The sequence below is a fragment of the Notolepis coatsorum genome, assembly GCF_963971535.1.
Source record: "Notolepis coatsorum genome assembly, chromosome: 12".
Classification (NCBI taxonomy): Eukaryota; Metazoa; Chordata; class Actinopteri; order Aulopiformes; family Paralepididae; genus Notolepis; species Notolepis coatsorum.
This window is the reverse complement of record NC_140176.1, coordinates 76,938,474-76,958,921: the sequence shown is the minus strand read 5'-3', so window position 1 is coordinate 76,958,921 and position 20,448 is coordinate 76,938,474.

The window sequence follows — 20,448 nt, the reverse complement described above, 5'->3', positions numbered from 1 at the left end:
TCTTATAATACGCATTCAAGTTCGCATTTCCTGGTTGAAAGCAGATGACATTGGCAAAATGGACGTTAAATGTCTCAGAAAATACAAACTTGACTGTTCTGACAGCACAATATTGATGTAACTAAAACATTTGCTGGAGGGGAATTTTTTTAATGCATAACTCAATTAACAAAATAAATGGTTTGTGCTATGGATTTCTGAAAATGTCGGTTGAAATTAAATGCTGCAAGTATTCGATCATTCAGAATGTTCAGCGCTGCAAGCACCACCCCGCAAAGTTCCTGGTGCAGTGGCTAGTTGTGGACAGGTGTGGTGAGAACAAGGTGGTGGTTCTTACTGTGGTTGGCAGGGACGTGTCTTGAAGGACGTTAGCTAAGGTCTGGATGGAGAGCGCTGGACACTGGCTGTAGAAACTATAGCTCCTGATGAAGCTCTCCTTCAGGGAACGGATCTTGCCTTGCTTCTCCTTCAGTACACATGTGCACACACACACGCGCATGCACGCATGCACACACACACACACACACACACACACACACACACACACACACACACACACACACAAACACACACACACACACACATACACACAAAGAGGGATGGAAAGAGGGAGGGGGAGGGAGAGAGAGAGAGAGCGAGGGGGGAGAGTTGGAGAGAGATGGAGAAACTGCAAGAATTAGATTTAGAAAGAATTCTAATAGACTAGGTCTGTCCATGTGAAAATGTAAAAAACTGACATCTAGTGGTGATGATATGCAACTGCAGGCAATTTGGGGCTATAATATGCAGGATTCCGTGCCATTAAATGGACTGCATTCATATATTAGTGTTTTTCCATGGTGAATTAAGTTTTCCGCGAGACATCGAGTTTACAGCGAAATATTCCATGATCACAGAATCGGGTTGGCCTGTTCAATGGCATCTTAGAGCTAGTTCACCTCTTTCAGTTTGTCGTATCCACAGTGGGAGACCTTGAGTATCTCCGAGGGTTCGGCGGTCAGGGCACACTGGACGATCCCCATGCCCGCCTCACCACTAGGCTCAAGAGACCCCAAGCTGTCCCCCACGCGCAGCTGTCGGACCAGGACAGGACAAAATAAAGACACAGTGTCATAGATGTGCAGCATTCTCGGAATTGCTTGACACAAAGGTTATCGAGGTTATGTGGTCACTTTTTTCCAACTCATTTTTGGTTCTCAATTATAAAAAGAGACAAAAAAATGTGTGGTAGTTGGAGCACATTATGTCCTCATGCTATAGTTGGTAATAAATATGTCTTCATGCTATAGTTGGTATCTCCCCCCAATGAATGAAGGACATATGGCATGTACAAATACATTTTATGTCGTCGCTTGTGGCCTTTTCAGGATGTGTGCGAGTCACAAGTGCTTTAATGCAGTTTGTGGTTTTCACTGAGATTGATGTGCCTTTAGCATACACAGGTTGTTTCCAATAGAAAACTCTAGCGTTTAGGTTAGGTAGTCCACAATTTGAAACCAAAACTCTGACTGCCCAACCAGAAGTCTGCAAATCATGTGATGATTTCTCACTTTGGTTGTGCTGACCCCTGTTAATGTTGAGTGAAAGCCGTTGTTGTCGCCCTCTGGCAATACAATTTGAGGAGAGCTGATGGAGCTTAGCAGGTTAACTCAGGAATGATGAATGAGTTTCACTCCAAAATCACATCATATTCACCGCTTGAAAAATGTTACAGCTACTGTTAACAAAATCATTTCTGGATTTGGATTCATAGCACTCCCATCGCTATATTACACACTTTGCATATTCCTCTGTGATATACAAACATGTATGCATTTCCCTAGCAGGAAATGTTTGACCACAGGGAAAAAACTTACATAATGTACATTATGTTATAGCCATGAGTAATATATTTATGTATTGTATCGACAATGTAACATGTGTATTACATATTACATTTTTTCACAAAGTTCCCCTGCTGGGAATTTACCCCCAACCTTAACCTTAACTTTATGTCTTAACCATAACGTGAATGTTAAAACTAACTTTAACTCTAACTATAATCATAGTTAGATAGTGGAGAGCACTTGCCCATGACTACAATGATTGTTGGTTCAACTCTGTGTTTGTTTTAGACTTTTACAATACATGAATACATTACTTATGGCTATACCTGTACCTTTTTTCCTGTGGTCAATTAGTACTGTATTTACGCTTTACGTTTTCTGATGACGTTGTCACTAGAGTGCCAAATGCGGGTAGGAGTCCAGTGTCTTACTTAAGGACATTTCAACATGGTCGTCACAGGGTATCTAACCTGTGACTTTCCGGTCAACAGATTGGTATCTCTAATTAATCAGTCGCCCATGGTGTTATGGGGTATTATTGGAAGTAGCCAACTGTCTCAAGACATTTGCTAGACCTTAGAGGAGGCACTCAACCGCTCTTTTGAAATATTGAACAATGAAGATGATGCAAAAATATGCTTCATGAAAGACAAACATTTATAGAATTCCCATGACGGTAACACCAACGAATATGGCACAAAGCCACAGCTCTCACGGTTGTCATTGAACCACCTGGTATTTGATTACAATCACATGTTGTTGTCGTTGTCACTGAACCGAGACGTCTGTGATTGAATACTGCCGTATGGCGTTTTGACGTGAAACCCTTGGAATGCACTGCATCTTTTAACTGGTTTAATGGTCCTGCTCACCAGCGGGCCATCCTCCTCCAGTGAGTCCAAGTTGTAGGACCGAACCGATCCTCTTAAGATGATGTAGAACCCAGAGCTGGCAAATACTGCAGAGAGAGAGAGTGAAAGTGACAGTTAGTGAGACACATACAGAGAGAGTGAGACAAAGAGTGAGACAGAGAGCAAGAGAGAGAGAGGGAGAGAGAATGAGAGAGGGAGAGAGAGAGCATATTTGTGCATATCTCCGGAAGGGTATCGTGGCTCCAACATGCTAAACAAATAATAATGTTTTTGTATCTATTCAACTTGTATTATACTGCTGTGGGTATTGAATAAACCAGCCAACATCGAGATAAAAAAGGCAGTTATCCAGGCACCAAAAGATGGCAGAGACTTTTCTCTCAGTGGAAAAGAAAAAGAGCAAAAGCAACAGCAAACAAAAACTTTTTCGCTCAAAATCTCAGCCTTACAGACACATACACACACATCACATTTCAGATATTATAATAATACATAATAATAATAAAGAGTGCAATCTTTTCAACATTTATGAATACATCATATATTGACAGTCTGCTGTAGACATACCCCCCCCCCCCCAATCATCACAAGCAATAATATGCTCAGGTGTTTATTAAGTCTGACGAAGAGAATGTTTTTCTTTATTGATGTTCATGTGAAGTAGGAGAGGAAACTTCTTCTCAAAGCGAGTCACTTAAGCAGTTCACAAAGATGCCAAATGAAAATCCATTCCGCGCCGCCTGGTCTGCCTTTAAATTCAATCATAAATGAGTGTCTAGGTTTCAACAATGGCTTCAAAGTCAATCTCTGGTAACTACTCTTGTAAGCAAGTTGTTTTCATTCCTAGACACGTATCTCTGCAGTATGCCCATATTTTTGTCTCGCGGTTGGGTTTATGATTTATCGCATATGAATGATGATAAAGACAACCTATTCTTCGCCTGTTACTGGCTCAAACAAACAGCTCGGAGACATAGAAAAATAAAAAGGTCCCGTTGCACTTTTCAGATTAACACGATGCAAGACCATGAGACCTAGATGTATGTTATTGGCATAATAATAATAATAATAATAATAATAATAATAATAATAATAATAATAATAATAATAATAATAATAATAATAATAATAATAATAATAATAATAATAATAATAATAATAATAATAATAATAATAATAATAATAATAATAATAATAATAATAATAATAATAATAATAATAATAATAATAATAATTTAAAAAAAAAATGTACACTTACCTTGTGAATCTGAGTCTGATGGCTGGTCTATTATAATCATCTCTATTATGTCCATATACAGAGCGAATACAAGCTACAGCTGCATTGGCCACGACTAACACTAATAATCTAATTTTACATCACAAGCAGCAATAGCAGTTTGGAATCAATAGAAGATTAACTCAGTAGTTAGTATGAATTTTCAAGAAGGAAAGCAAGTCAATAGAGTGCAAAAATGCAACAGCAATGACTGCTAATCACAGATATATACAAAAAGATGAGGATCTTGCGGATTACCACTTTACAAGATACAAGAGATACAAGAGTTTTATTTGTCACGGTATACAGTGAAATGCGGGGGGTCTCGCCCACAACGATGTGCATAATACAGTAATAATAATAAGAGTCCAACCAATAGAGGTGCAATGTGTAATTTCTGGAAGATAAGTGAAAAGAAATGTATGTAAGATATATTTTCATAACTGAATAAGCAAAAAAGACAGGTGGGCCTCTGGAGCAACGCTACCTGAAAAGTAAAATGTTCACTGTAAAAGCAAACCTTGTTTAACAACATAATAGTCTTACGTTTGGTCGCTTTCCTTTGATTTTGATTCCATTGTCTGGGAAATCTTCTCCTTAACAAGTAATTTAATTGTCTTAGTCTTAAAGATCAAGTACAATTAGTTTTAATTCATAAAAAGTTTATTTTGGATGTGAGGGGGTTGGGTAGGTGGGGGATCTTGGGTGGGGAGGGCGGTTGAGCTGGGGCAGTGGGGGGTGGTGAGATGTTTAATTTTCTTTACCTTTTTTGTGAAATGTATCGGACGGCGGATGTGTCGGATCATCCAATACACCGTTCGAAAGTTGAATTTGCTGCCTTTCGATCGCCACCACACTCAACTAATTGCGTGCTTCGGGTCTCGAGTTACATGACGATATATCCGGCGAGTGTCATTGGACAGGCACTCCGTCAAATGACCACTTCCGGTTATGAATGGTCCTGAACTGACCAGTCACCACTGATGGCGAAAAGAAGTCCATTGTTTTGACTTGCGCTTCTGAAAGAATGGCAGTGGACGGCCATTTTGGATAATCACTCTGTATTTTTACCGGTACACACATTCTCAAACACTCACACATTCTCAAACACTCACTTTCCGTGGGACATTTTATAAAATTTGGACCTGTACTACATAAGTTCAGGCTATGGAACCGCTGTGTTTTCCAGCTCCTACCTCTATGCTGGAACTTAAAAACAGGCATCTGGCAACCACTAAACAGAAATGTGAGTACACACAACTTTTACTTCAGTGTGTTCAAACTTCTGTTTATTTTTATTTTTTTTGTAATAAGTGATTTTTCTTTATTGACTTAGCAACTTCAGAATGTTACCTTTCAAAAGAGACCAGACTCATGCATGTGCTATACGTATACAGTTAAAGTATAAAGCTAAGCTTTGCAAAAAAGGTATGCAGTCATCAAAAACGAAATAAAAAATTGCCCCGTTTTTGGGTGATGCCCATCGCGGTAAAAAGAATAATAAGAATAATAAGAATAAGTTTATTGTGGACTGTTAATGTAATAAGTATCACTTTTATTTTAGATTCAGATGTACCATTTGTTTTGTTATAAGTGTTTTAGGTCACCCTCTCTGAGCACAGCCAACTTTCAGTAGGCTGAGGGGGCGTGGCCTTCTGTTCACTATAGATGCAGCACCACTCAGCTAGATGTGACTGATGGGGCCAATCAGCGCAGCTACTGTAGATGTGAATGATGGGGCCAATCAGAGCAGCTAGATGTGACTGATGAGTATTATGCGTAACCCATGTGTATTATGCAATATTTCTGAGGAAGCAGATTGGATATCTGAAATAGCTTGATTTTGTTGATATATCCAGGGGAATCAACAAGCTTTAGTCATCAGTTCCAACATTTTGGGTGATCTTACATCAACATACCTTCTGTTACCTTCTGTTTGTGAGAACGTCATTTGTTTTGAGGAAATTCTTGAAACAAGCTGAAATGTTTTTCTTAGCTGTTGGCAGATTTGAACACACAAGAAAGAAATACCTTGTTGAAGCTACAGTGGAAAACCTTTGTCTCCACCTATTGGCAGTGATTAAACTGGACTTTGAAGAAGAAGAAGAAGAAGAAGAAGAAGAAGAAGAAGAAGAAGAAGAAGAAGAAGAAGAAGAAGAAGAAGAAGAAGAAGAAGAAGAAGAAGAAGAAGAAGAAGAAGAAGAAGAAGAAGAAGAAGAAGAAGAAGAAGAAGAAGAAGAAGAAGAAGAAGAATTAAGATTAAGATTAAAACTGGACTTTGAATAAGTCTTTTATTCATTGCACACATTGACAATGTCGTCATGCAGTGACACACACATGCAATGGGCGCACACACAGATACACACACATGCCATTTTCTTTTGGGTCACAGATGAAATGTTCCTCTCTGCGTTTGACCCATCCCGTCACCCTTCCCCCCAAGGGCAGCCGGGAGCAGACATGGACAGTGGCGTCGGGCCGCGCCCGGGAACCAATCCAAGTGCTCCTGTCCGTCTTCGTCAGGGACGCGACAGCGTTAGCGATCTGTTGTGCATGTTTTTCCATTGGGTTTATCTTATCGGGAGGGGAAACCCTTGCGAGCAGCCGACCACAGGGAGAACATGCAAACTCCACACAGAAAGGCGGGGGAGATACCCCACCTGGCAACAGGCAACGCGGCAACCTGGTCCCCAAGGGGAAATCGAACCCTGGACCTTCTAGCTGTGAGGCGACAGTGTTAACCACTACACCACCGTGAGGAAGTAGTTATCCACATTGATCTTCACTGTCAATCGCTTTTTCTTTTTTCTTTTCTTTTTACTTTATTCCTACTATGGCGCGGCTCAGGTTAGTCGCCATTGGTTTTGCTCCGCAACGATTGTGCTTACTTTTAGTCATTATGTTTATTTTTACTACTTTGTTTATGGAAACAACACTGGCGGGGACGTCATATGACCGCCAGTCACTTATTGACCTAAACTCCGGACTTAAAGAGGAGTTTAGAGACACTTTATGCCAAGATTGGCCATCGGAGATCAGGCGGGACAGAGACAAAGGCGGCGGCGGCAGGAAAAAACATAGAGGCAGGAGAAGCGGAATCAGATTAAGGTTAAAAAGATCTGCTTACCGTCCGGCGATCCCATCCATCTTTCTGGCAAATGCACGTTCGCTAGAAGGTAAGATGGACGATTTACGGGCGAGGGTCCGATTCCAGTGAGAGGTGAGGGACTGTAACATCATGTGCTTCACGGAGACATGGTTGAAACCAGCGACTCCGGACCACAGCGTCTCTCCCTCGGACTCCTTCACTGTCTTCCGAGCGGACCGTACAGAAGCCTCCGGTAAGAGCATTGGCGGGGATGTCTGTCTCCTTACCAACAACGGCTGGGTAAGCCCAAAGGAGATCAAGATACTCTCCAGTTCATGCTCGCCGGACCTGGAACATCTGGCCATTCAATGTCGCCCGTTCCACCTTCCCCGAGAGTTTACCGCGATCATCATAACTGCGGTGTACATCCCTCCCCAAGCGAACACCGCCAAGGCGGAGCTACAGGGGCATCTCAACATCCACCAGATTAAACACCCGGACGCAGCAATGATTATAGCCGGCAATTTAAACCAGGCGAATCTGAAGAAAGTGATGCCATCCTTTTTTCAGCACATCGCCTGCTCCACCAGGTGCGGAAACACGCTCGACCACTGCTACACCCCGTTCAGAGCCGGCTACAAGGCTGTACCGGCTCCACCATTAGCGGGGGCTACAAGCACATCTGATCATGACTCCATTTTCCTGATTCCTGCTTACAGACAGAGATCACGTGACGCCGTCGTGTCACGTGAGGTAAAGAGATGGTCCGACCAATCAGAGGCCACGCTTCAGGACGCTTTAGAGGACGTAGACTGGGGAATGTTTCAAGGAAGCGCCAGTGACGTCAGCGAGTTGGCAGACACTGTTGTTAGCTTCATAGCAACCTTAGCTGATAGTATCGTCCCCACAAAGAAGGCAAGGGTGTTCCCGAACCAGAAACCGTGGGTTGACAGTACTATCAGAGCAGCTCTGAAAACTCGCACCACTGCTTACAACCTGGGCAGAAAGACAGGAAACATGGAAGAGTACAAGACAACAGTCTACACTCTGCGCAAGGCTGTTAAACTTGCCAAAAGGACGTATGCTGACAAAATGGAGGCACAAATGGCACAGAATGACACAAGAGGCTTATGGCGGGGACTGAGGACGATAACTGACTACAAAGTCAGCGCCCCCTCAATGGGGAGGGACGACGCCTCTCTCGCGGACAAACTCAACTCCTTCTACGCACGGTTTGGTGCAAACAGTGGCGCCGCTAGCTCAACGGCTAGTGACGTCACTGGCGCGCCGGCTGTTGTGGAGGGGGGGGCATCCGCGGGGGGGGCGGGGACGTTCTCTCATTGACGGAGCACAGTGTGAGAAGAGCATTTATGCAGGTGAACACCAGAAAGGCTGCTGGCCCAGATGGAATAACAGGACACATACTTAAGTCCTGTGCTAACCAGCTAGCCCCTGTGTTCACCACCATATTTAATCTATCCCTGGCGGAGTCAGTGGTCCCTGCCTGCTTCAAGATGTCTACCATTATCCCGGTACCAAAGAAATCCTCCCCAACAGGTCTCAATGACTACAGACCGGTGGCACTCACCTCTGTGGCCATGAAATGTTTTGAGAGGCTGGTCAAGGATCACATTTGTGCCTCCCTCCCCAGTGATATGGACCCTATGCAATTTGCATACAGGCCAAACAGGTCCACTGATGATGCGGTCTCCCAAGTACTGCACAGCACCGTCTCTCACCTAGACCGCCAGAAGGGGGGCTATGTGAGACTGTTGTTCATTGACTACAGCTCAGCGTTCAACACCATAGTCCCCACCAGACTGGTGGACAAGCTGATCGAGCTGGGTCTGAGCTCCGCTCTGAGCGCCTGGATACTGGACTTTCTGAGTGAAAGGCCCCAGGCGGTCAGGGTGGGGGGTCAGACCTCCAACACCATCACCCTGAGCATCGGATCCCCCCAGGGCTGTGTTCTGAGCCCCCTGCTGTACTCACTATACACACATGACTGTGTGGCCAAGTTCAGCTCCAACTCCATAGTGAAGTTTGTGGACGACACAGTGGTGGTGGGGCTGATCTCGGACTGCGAAAATACTCCAGTCCTTCTACTCCGGAGCTGTAGAGAGCATCCTGACTGGAAACATCACTGCCTGGTATGGAAACAGCACGGCACAGGCAAAGAAGGCCCTACAGAGAGTGTTGCGCTCAGCCGAGCATACCACGGGTATTGCACTACCACCCCTGCAGGTCCTATACAACAAGAGGTGCAAATCCAGAGCCTGCAGAATAATGAAAGACCCTCACCACCCCAACAACAGCCTGTTCAAGCTGCTGCGGTCAGGCAAACGCCTGCAAACACCAGCAACTAGGACAGAGAGACTTCAGCTCAGCTTCTTCCCCCAGGCCATCAGAGCCTTGAACACTGAACTCTCCACACACAAGCACACATGAGTACACACACAACACACACACTGTAGACGCTCACACACTAGCAGCCACTTTAACATGAGCACACAGACACTCATGCTGCACACGCTCACACTTATGGTCACTTTACAAAGGAAAGGTCACTTTAAGAATAGTATAACTTGAGATTGTATAATATAGCATTGTATAGCAGTGTACATAAAGACCCAGTGCCTCATCCGTAGCTAACAGTGTATTGCACTACCACAGGACCATAGCATGTCCTACCATGCTCTGTAAATAACTCATGTACATATACCGATATGCCCCACTTTGTTTACTTGTTTTATTGCACAATGTCGTTCTATTGGATTCTATATTCTATATTATATTACTATTGTATTAAGCACAAACGTTGCGGGCATGACCCCCCGCATTTCATTGTATACTTGTATGCCGTGACAAATAAAAACTCTTGACTATTGACTCTTGACTCTCTTGACTCTTGACTCTTGACTCTTGACTCTTCCTCTGAACTTCCTGAGTTTTTCTTTTATCTGAAGCATCCACTCCAGAGACATTTCTTGGACGCCTCTTAGGTTTTTTCTGCCATTTCACTCCGTCACTGTTCCCCTCTTCTCTTCCGCTCTGGGCTCTGGAAAAATAACCAATCATTGCTGGTTGAAGTAAAACCAATCACTACAAGTGCGCCAGAGCGCAAACGTCCACACAGACACTACTCCTGTATACTGTGTGGAAACTCCAAGACACCACTGGGCTTGGTGATTGAAGGGCGTTATGTACACACCATTGGCTAGGCTCTGCCCATATTTGGGCTTCCACTTAAAGGCGCACCTGCAGCTAGTAGGCCATCAAGACCAGTTAAAAAGTCTTAAAAAGGTTTTGCCGAATTTCTATCAGCATGAGAACATTATTAGACCACTGCTACTCGCAATTTAAGAACGGGTACAAGTCACAGGCTCTTAGCCCATTTGGCAAATCTGACCACAACGCCATTTTCTGAAACAGTGCTGGACTTTCTTTGTACTCTGGTAGAAGAAACAATCCCCTCTACCACAATTAGAGTTTACCCAAACCAAGAGCCCTGGGTAGACAAATCCGTCCGTGAAGCTCTGAAAGCGTGCACCTCAGCCTATAATGCCGGCTTGTGACAGGCAACATGAATGAACACAAGGCGGCGAGATACAACGTAAGGAGGGCAGTAATAGAGGCAAAACAGCGCTATAGGGATAAGGTTGAACTTCAGTTTGAACAGGCTGATTCCAGAGGTATGTGGCAGGGCCTCAGAACAATGACAGATTGCAAAGGCACCTCCCTCAAGCTGAACAGTGACATCTCCTTGGCAAATGATCTCAATACCTTCTATGCAAGGTTTGAGGCTGTGAATAACAAAACCAGCCTACAAACCACTGCAATGGAGGAGGGGGGGCACTGCAGATGGAGACTCAGTGTTCAGGATAACAGAACATGAGGTGAGGAGGACCTTTAAGAAAGTGAATATCAGGAAGGCAGCAGGACCGGACGGTATCCCCGGCCGCGTCCAAAAAGTCTGTGCCGACCAATTGGCCCCGGTATTCACTGACATCTTTAACCTGTCCTTAGAACAGGCTGTCATCCCCACCTGTCTGAAGTAGTCCACCATTATCCCTGTACCCAAAAAATCCACGCCTGCTTGCCTCAACGACTACCGCCCTGTAGCTCTCACCTCCATAGCCATGAAGTGCTTTGAGAAGCTTGTGAAGGGCTACATCTGTTCCTCCCTCCCCATCAACTTGGACCCCCTGCAATTTGCATATCGCCCCAACAGGTCCACGGAGGACGCCATAGCCCATGTGCTGCACACAGCAGCATCACACCTGGACAAGAGGCAGGGGAACTATGTGAGAATGCTATTCATCAACTACAGCTCAGCATTCAATACCATAGTCCCCTCCAAACTCATAGCCAAGCTCAGGGACCTGGGCTTGAACTATGATCTCTGCCAGTGGGTCTTGGACTTCCTGACGGGCAGATCCCAGGTGGTGAGAGCAGGCAACTGCACCTCCTCATCCATCACCCTCAACATAGGGGCCCCCCAGGGCTGTGTTCTGAGTCCCCTCCTCTACTCGCTGTACATACACGACTATGTGGCACAGCGGAACAACAACACAATCATCAAATTAGCTGACGACACAGTAGTGGTGGGCCTGATCTCTGCAAACGACGAGAGGGCCTCCGCCTACCTGGAAGAGGTAGAGGTTCTGGCGCGGTGGTGTCAGGAGAACTGCCTCTCCCTGAACATCAGCAAAACAAAAGACATGATTGTGGACTTTAGGAGGTCGGGGTCAGGGACTACAGCCCCCTCAGCATCGATGGGGCACCGGTCAAGAGAGTGGACAGTTTTAAGTACCTCAGAGTCCACATATCCGAGGACTTGACATGGACCACACACATTGACAGTGTAGTCAAGAAGGCACGGCAACGCCTCTACTTCCTTAGGCGCCTACGGAAGTTCAAAGTGAGTCAGAAGAACCTTAAGAACTTTTACTCATGCACAATAGAGAGCATCCTGACTGGCAATATCACCTCCTGTTTTGGGAATAGCACCGCACAAGACCATAGCAGACTGCATTGTACTGCATTGTACTGTATTTCTGCATACAGAAAGCATACTGCATACTGATACTATCCCTGGTATTGGTAACCCCTACTGTATCAATGGCCAGTTATAACCTAACTACAAGGTCTGGCAAATAAGTATATCCAATATCCCACTAGTATCACACGGCAAGATAACCTAACTGGAAGAATGGAGGAGGGGAGGTGAATGTTCAGCTGGTGTAGTAGTATTACAGTAGTGTCTCTTCGCTTGAGACATTTCAGTGCACTATGCCTCTCCTCTTTTCTCCTCCCATCACCTCTTCCCCTCTCCTCTCCTCTCATCTCCTCTAATCAACTATTTTATCTTATCCCCCATCCTCTTCCTCTTCATCTCCTGTCCTCTGCTCTCTCCTCTTCTCTCCTCAAGTATGACCCACCCCCCCCCCCCACCCCTCCCACCTCCCTCTCTGCCTCAGTCTCTCTCTCATGTGGAAGGCAACCGTGGTGAGGGGTGTCTCAAAAAACAAAAAAGAGAAGCAAAGGTTGCAGTGTGTGTGTGACGTGTGTGTGTGTGTGTGTGTGTGTGTGTGTGTGTGTGTGTGTGTGTGTGTGTGTGTGTGTGTGTGTGTGTGTGTGTGTGTGTGTGCCTGTCTGTCTGTCTGTCTGTCTGTCTGTCTGTCTGTCTGTCTGTATGTCTGTCTGTCTGTCTGTCTGTCTGTCTGTCTGTCTGTCTGTCTGTCTGTCTGTCTGTCTGTCTGTCTGTCTGTCTGTCTGTCTGTCTGTCTGTCTGTCTGTCTGTCTGTCTGTTTGTCTGTCTGTCTGTCTGTCTGTCTGTCTGTCTGTCCGTCCGTCCGTGTGCGTGCGTGCGTGCGTGCGTGCGTGCGTGCGTGCGTGCGTGCGTGCGTGCGTGTGTGTGTGTGTATGTGTGTGTGTGCGTGCATGCGTGCACGTGTGCGGTCATTCCTGCGTATGTGTTCCCTATGTGTTTGTGTGTCTGTTGTCATGTGTGGCCTTTTTCACCCGCTGGTCACAAGGTAGAGGAGCCTCTCCGGAGAGCAGCATCTTCAGTTGTAGTGCAGAGGCCAGTGAAACAAACTGTGAGCAACGACAACACAGCTCACAGTAGCAGTTGAGATGCTGGTGTGTAGGCTGCTGATGGTTTTGAGAAATGAATAAAGAAGCAATAGTCAGCCATTGATTTTGGGCAGAACTTACTTTTAAAATATTTTTAAATCATTCGACAACACCCTTCCCAATCAGAACGCATCAGGATGCCTCCAAAGCCACGCCTCAATTGGTAGCTAGCAGGCAGCTACATGTTCAAGATTCAAGATTCAAGATTCAAGAGTTTTAATTGTCACGGCATACAGGTATACAATGAAATGCGGCTGGTCTTGCCCGCGACGATGTGCAATACAGTGGTACAACATATAATAGAATCCAATAAAATACAGTGGTACAACATATTAATAGAATCCAATAAACAGTGCAATAAACAGGTACATGGTGTGCCATCTCGGTATCTGTACATTAGTATTTACAGAGCATATAGGACATGCTAGTTAGCTTTAGTAGTGCAATACACTGTTCCTGATGTTATACTATTTTAAGTGGCCTTTCCTCTGGCCATAAGTGTGCGTGTGTGCGGCATGAGTGTTAAAGTGGCTGCTAGTGTGTGAGCGTGCTCAGCGTGCGTGTCGTGTATGTACTTGTGTGTGGATAGTTCAGTTTCTGTGTCTCTCGATGTTCATTGTTCAAGGCTCTGATGGCCTGGGGGAAGAAGCTTAGCCTAAGCCTCTCCGTCTTAGTCTCTAGAATTCGCAGGCGTCTGCCTGACCTCAGCAGCTGGAACAGGCTGTTATTGGGGTGGTGGGGGTCTTTCATTATCCTGCAGGCTCTGGATTTGCACCTCTTGTTGTATAGAGCCTGCAGGGGAGGTAGCGCAATACCCGTGGTACGCTCGGCTGAGCGCACCACACTCTGTAGGGCCTTCTTGTCCTGTGCCGTGCTGTTCCCATACCAGGCAGTGATGTTTCCGGTCAAGATGCTCTCTACAGCTCCTGAGTAGAAGGACTGAAGTATCTTCCCCGATACTCTGAACTTCCTTAACTGTCTCAGGTGGTAGAGGCGCTGCTTCGCTTTCTTTACTACTGTGCCTATGTGTGTTGACCATGTCAGGTCCTCTGAGATGTGGACCCCCAGGTACTTGAAGCTGCTCACCCTGTCCACGGTAGCCCCGTTAATCCTCAGTGGTGTGTGTGTCTCCCGCTGTCCTCTCCTATAATCCACGATCAGCTCCTTGGTTTTACCAATGTTCAGGAGCAGGCTGTTGTCCTGGCACCAACGTTCCAGTACCTCAACCTCCTCCCGGTAGGCCTTCTCGTCGTTGTCCGAGATCAGCCCCACCACCACCGTGTCGTCGGTGAACTTCACAATGGAGTTGGAGCTGAACTTGGCCACACAGTCGTGTGTGTAGAGTGAGTACAGCAGGGGGCTTAGAACACAGCCCTGGGGGGACCCGATGCTCAGGGTGATGGTGTTGGAGGTCTGACCCCCCACCCTGACCGCCTGGGGTCTTTCACTCAGAAAGTCCAGTACCCAGGCGCTCAGGGCGGAGCTCAGGCCTAGCTCGATCAGCTTGTCCACCAGTCTGGTGGGGACTATGGTGTTGAACGCTGAGCTGTAGTCAATGAACAACAGTCTCACATAGCCCCCCTTCTGACGGTCAAGGTGGGAGAGAGTGCTGTGCAGTACCTGGGAGACCGCGTCATCAGTGGACCTGTTTGTCCTGTATGCAAATTGCATAGGGTCCATATCGCTGGGGAGAGAGGCACAAATGTGGTCCTTGACCAGCCTCTCGAAACATTTCATGACCACAGAGGTGAGTGCCACCGGTCTGTAATCATTTGGACATGTTGGGGAGGGTTTCTTCGGTACAGGGATGATGGTAGACATCTTGAAGCAGGCAGGGACTACTGACTCCGCCAGGGATTGATTAAATATGGCGGTGAACACCGGGGCAAGCTGGTTTGCACAGGCCTCAATTGGTAGCTAGCAGGCAGCTACGTGTTAGCAGCAGGCCTCAATTGGTAGCTAGCAGGCAGCTACGTGTTAGCAGCAGGCCTCAATTGGTAGCTAGCAGGCAGCTACGTGTTAGCAGCAGGCCTCAATTGGTAGCTAGCAGGCAGCTACGTGTTAGCAGCAGGCCTCAATTGGTAGCTAGCAGGCAGCTACGTGTTAGCAGCAGGCCTCAATTGGTAGCTAGCAGGCAGCTACGTGTTAGCAGGGGAGCATGTCTATGTTCCCCGGGTCCTATGTTCCCCGGTAGCGATAGATAGTCAGACCACCAGCCCTGATTCCAAACTCTAACCTTAACCAACTTCGAAAGAGGGCCTAAGCTTAACCAGTTCGAAACAAGGCGGACATTAATAATTAATAAAATAATAAAAATTTATAAAATGTTCAATCAATTAATCAATCAATCGGGGAACATAGGACCCGGGGAACATAGGACCTGGGGAACATAGGGATGATCCCGTTAGCAGCAGGCCTCAATTGGTAGCTAGCAGGCAGCTACGTGTTAGCAGCAGGCCTCAATTGGTAGCCAGCAGGCAGCTACGTGATAGCAGCATGCCTCAATTGGTAGCTAGCAGGCAGCTACGTGTTAGCAGCAGGCCTCAATTGGTAGCTAGCAGGCAGCTACGTGATAGCAACAGGCCTCAATTGGTAGCTAGCAGGCAGCTACGTGTTAGCAGCAGGCCTCAATTGGTAGCTAGCAGGCAGCTACGTGTTAGCAGCAGGCCTCAATTGGTAGCTAGCAGGCAGCTACGTGTTAGCAGCAGGCCTCAATTGGTAGCTAGCAGGCAGCTACGTGTTAGCAGCAGGCCTCAATTGGTAGCTAGCAGGCAGCTACGTGTTAGCAGCAGGCCTCAATTGGTAGCTAGCAGAGTAGCAGACTGCAGAAACGGCAGAGGAGAGGCAGGGAGCACAAGAGAGAGAGAGAGAGCCAGGTGATCAGAGAGGGGAGAGGAGGATGGGAGATGGCGAGACAGTGTCAGCTACAGTGGGTCAGAGTGGAGAGGTCAGAGGGAACTACTGTGACTCTGTCCATGGTGCTGAACAAACAATATCAAACTCTCCAACTTGAAGAAAGAAAACCGCTGCTCTTAAAGCTTCAGAATGATAAATTGAAGTTGCCGATGCGGTTAATGCAAGAGTAAATACTGTATGTTGTGTACTTCTAAATGTTTACGTAATTGAGGGCAAGTTTCAACATGAACTTTCCTGAGACTGCAATGCTATATTTTAGTTTTTGTCACATTATTTAAAGGGGTTCATCTGCTAGAGCTCAACCGCTTGTTGCTATTAGGGTTTTAATTGAGTAATTATTTACGAATTCATCAGAATAATGTATTGAATGAAAATGATATGTCATACTGCGTGTGTCGCAAGATAACTAATCTTGACATTCTAAATATATATATTTTTTTATCTACTTTTTCTCCCATTTTTCAATTTTTCTCCCATCCCAATTTTGTATTGTCCAATTCTTCCCTCCCCCTGTCTTGAACGCTGTTAGGCCATGCCTCCCACAGGCCGGCTGCAATGTGGACAAAGCCTTGCATCACGTGTCCCCTCCGGTACACGAGGAGGCAGCCGTTGCATCTTTTCACCTGCACAGCGCGATCTCTCAGCGGCGAGGGTCTGCGTGGGAGGGCACGCCGCCCCCGTTGCTTCCTGATTCTGAGTCGCACCAACCGACCTGTAGGAGTCGCTGTCCACAACGTCCGATCCCCACCCACCAGCCTTCCACCCCTAACACTGCCAATTGTGTTAGTATGAACGACCAGCCAAGCTGGTAGCAATGCCGAGAGCTAGGCTCGAACCCAGCATCTCGTGCATTAGTGGCGAGCGCCTTGCCCACTGCGCCACTTAGCCGCCCAGACATTCTAAATCTTGACTAAGACAGCAGGAGATGTAAACTGGCAAATCGAATCACTCTGTAGATTTATGTTTACAGCTGAAAAATGCGGAAATGCACTCGGATAAAAACACACACACACATAACATGAGGTTCCCAGCTCTTCCTTTGTTAAAGCCCTTAACTGTGTTAATTTTTTGCTTTTGATGCGCCGTGGTTTGTCCTGCACCAACTTAGTATTTAATACACATTTACCTTTGCATTCAAGCGGCTTCCAGTTTCTTCCTTTTTGTCATTATTGACCACATTCACACGTCGGCCATTCTGATCTCATATCATGCTCAGGTTAGGTTCCTTTCCACCCTGTTGGAACCCAACCTGGGCATGACATAAGAGCAAAACGGCCACTGTGTGAATATGGTCAATTGTGGACCTTTTGGGAAGCATTCATTTTCTTTTGAAAAGGTTTGTTACTTATTTCCTTACATTTTGTAACTGAATAGACAGGGGAGGCAGGCAACACAGTGGCTGAGTTTCATATGAAAGAGATATTTCACATCATAGGATATTTATCGAATTGGTCCAAATATAAGAAGAAGAAGAAGAAGAAAAACAAGACAACGCCGCATTTTCAGATTTCTTTCTAGGAAATGGGCAGAGAAAAGTCCATCTTAGGCCTAAGTTAGCCTGGGGAGGTAAGGTGTCTTCATCTTCAGGTCTAACTTAGCAATAGACTCATCTATGACCAACACTACAGACCGAGCTAAAAATATATTATATCGTGAAACCGGCCCACGGTGCTTAAACCTGACAAGCGAGGACCATCGGTGACAAGCCCCCCCACAACACTGTCCTCGTCGATGGCGCCATGCGTGACATTATGCTGAGCTTCGGTTAAAACAACTCCGAGCTCATTTCAAGGTTCAACGCCGGAAAGAAGTTTGGGGGGGGGGGGGGGGCATGCTAAATCAATGCTTGTACATATATCCGTGCCACAGAGGCCGACGGGGGAATAGACGGCGTGCGGCAGTCCTTTGGCATTGGCATTCCCTCTACCTCATATTGCATTTGTAAGCATAACGTGAGGATTAATAGCCTACGTGGGCAGTGCACCTCGTACTGCAGGGGTCGGGACGAGTCTATAGTTTCTCCGCTACTCTTCCAAGTGAACTGGACCGTGTCGGGAGACAGCGCCGCTCTCATCTCTTCACACCACTGCACGTTGGGGAGAAATCCTCTTATCTCGCTCAATTTGAGACAGTGTCGTGTATTTACTCGAATTGAAGGTTTATGGTCCTGTATGTTTTGTGAGCAAGTTTTCACGACCCTAGGGGCCCGTGAACCGCATTCTGAATCCAAAGTTTAACTGCTCCATTTTAAGAGTTCACACGTGCTATTCCAAAGGTCTAAAGGACAGTCAAGAGGAAGTAGTGGTGAACATAAACAACTCGCTCTCAAATCCAAAAAGTGTTGTAAAACTCAAACGTATTGTTTCATCAGGTATATAAAGTCTGAAGCTGCTCCATATAGACAATGACATGGTAAAGATGACACAGAGGGTCTGTAGGTACAAATCTTCTGTTTCACAACTGTAAAATAAAGCTAATTTAGGTAAAAAAAACTCACATCATTCAGCAGGTCCACAAAATCAAAATCTCCCATTCTTTGTCTACGGAGCAGCTCCATAATTACCACCTGGTCGCTCACATTCACAAATATTGATTGAACTTTCCGAGGCCATGGAAGTAACATATTTGGATTCCCTAATTCAGGTGGTGTTATACTAACATGTACTCAACACTATAGCACTCAAGTCTTAACACTTTGATGAACATTGTTACTCAGCTGATAGAGTTGTACCCTTCCTACTGACTTGTCGTACAAAACGTGTAAGTCGCTTTGGATAAAAGCGTTCAGCTAAATGACTAAATGTAAATGTAATGTAAATGTATGGTGTTCCCCTTTTGGAGACACAAGGTTTCTACTCAACATCGGCGATGTGTTGATGTTACACAGGGTGATGGTCCTGGTCTCAAACCCTTGCCCTCTGTTCTTGATCCTCCAATCACAACGGTCGCTTCCCTCTGACACACTTTGCCAGAGGGAGCCTCAGCAGAATCCAGAGCTCCCTGGACCTACATCACTTTGACGTCACTATGGGATGGAACTCAGAGGTCTGGACGTGGACGATGTTGATGCAGAAGTTTTCAGGTGGATATGTCATTGATGATTTTGTTCTACATGGCTTCCATAGAGTCTGTTGTTTCCTTTGCTGCCATTTGTTGGTATTTGGAAACCTTGGCGTTAGACAAAATAATGCCCTTAACAGGGTTGTGAGGGGGGCTAGCAAGATTGTGGGGGTACAATTTAGCTGTCTGGGTCATATATGACGAGCAGGTGCTCAAGAAAGCGTCATCTATTAGAGCAGACAGCTCTCACCCCCTAAATCCGGAATATCAATTATTGTCTTCTGTCCAACGTTTAGAGACCCCTGCAGCTAAAAACAATAGGTATGAATTCTCATTAATACATACCTCCATTCGTGCCATCAATAAAGGAAGCTGGAGGAGGTAGCTTTGAGGTGGGTGGGTGGGGGGATGGTTGTAGTTGCTTATTTAACTGTTATCATTATCTTATCTTGTGACCATGTACATGTCTGTCTATGTTCTTCTTGTTTATGTATGTTTACTGTGTTTTTTGGAGTTCTTATGATCTGCTGTAACATGAATTGCCCAGTTTGGGACATGCTAATAAACTTGACCTTGACCGCTTCTCCCAGCCGTGGTTTACAGACTACACCTTGATAATAATAATGGCTTGGATTTATATAGCGCTCTTCATGACACCCAGAGCGCTTCACAGAGTCCATTATTCGTTCATACACAGTCATACCGGTGGTGGTAAGCTACAATTGCAGCCAGAGCTGCCCTGAGGCAGACTCACGAAAGCGTGGCGAATAATCATCGCCTACGGCCCCTCCGACCACCACCAACATTCATTCACATGCATACACATTCATACAAGGCAAGTAGGTTAAGTGTCTTGCCCAAGGACACAACGGCGATGGGATGGACATGGGCTTGAGCGGGATTCGAACCACCAACCCTTCGATCATTGGACGACCCGCTCTACCCCTGAGCCAAAGCCGCCCTGAGCCAATATAGACACCTTAGGTAAACTTTAGTGAAGCCTCGACATTAAAGCCACCAAACTAAACTTTCTCTACGTTGTCGTCTTCCACTATATGCGATGGTAAAGTAGCCCAACATCTGTTGTCACAAGTCAGCTGGCATTTTGGCTGAATCGTCATTTTGACATCTTTGAAACATATCAGTTTTGAACATACCCCTGTTTAGATCCCCCAGTGCAACACACTGTTCATATGTCGTCAAAATGGAACAAGTCAGTTAAATCACAGGCCGTAATGCGATTGTGATTCTTAGTGTTCTTTGATATATGTC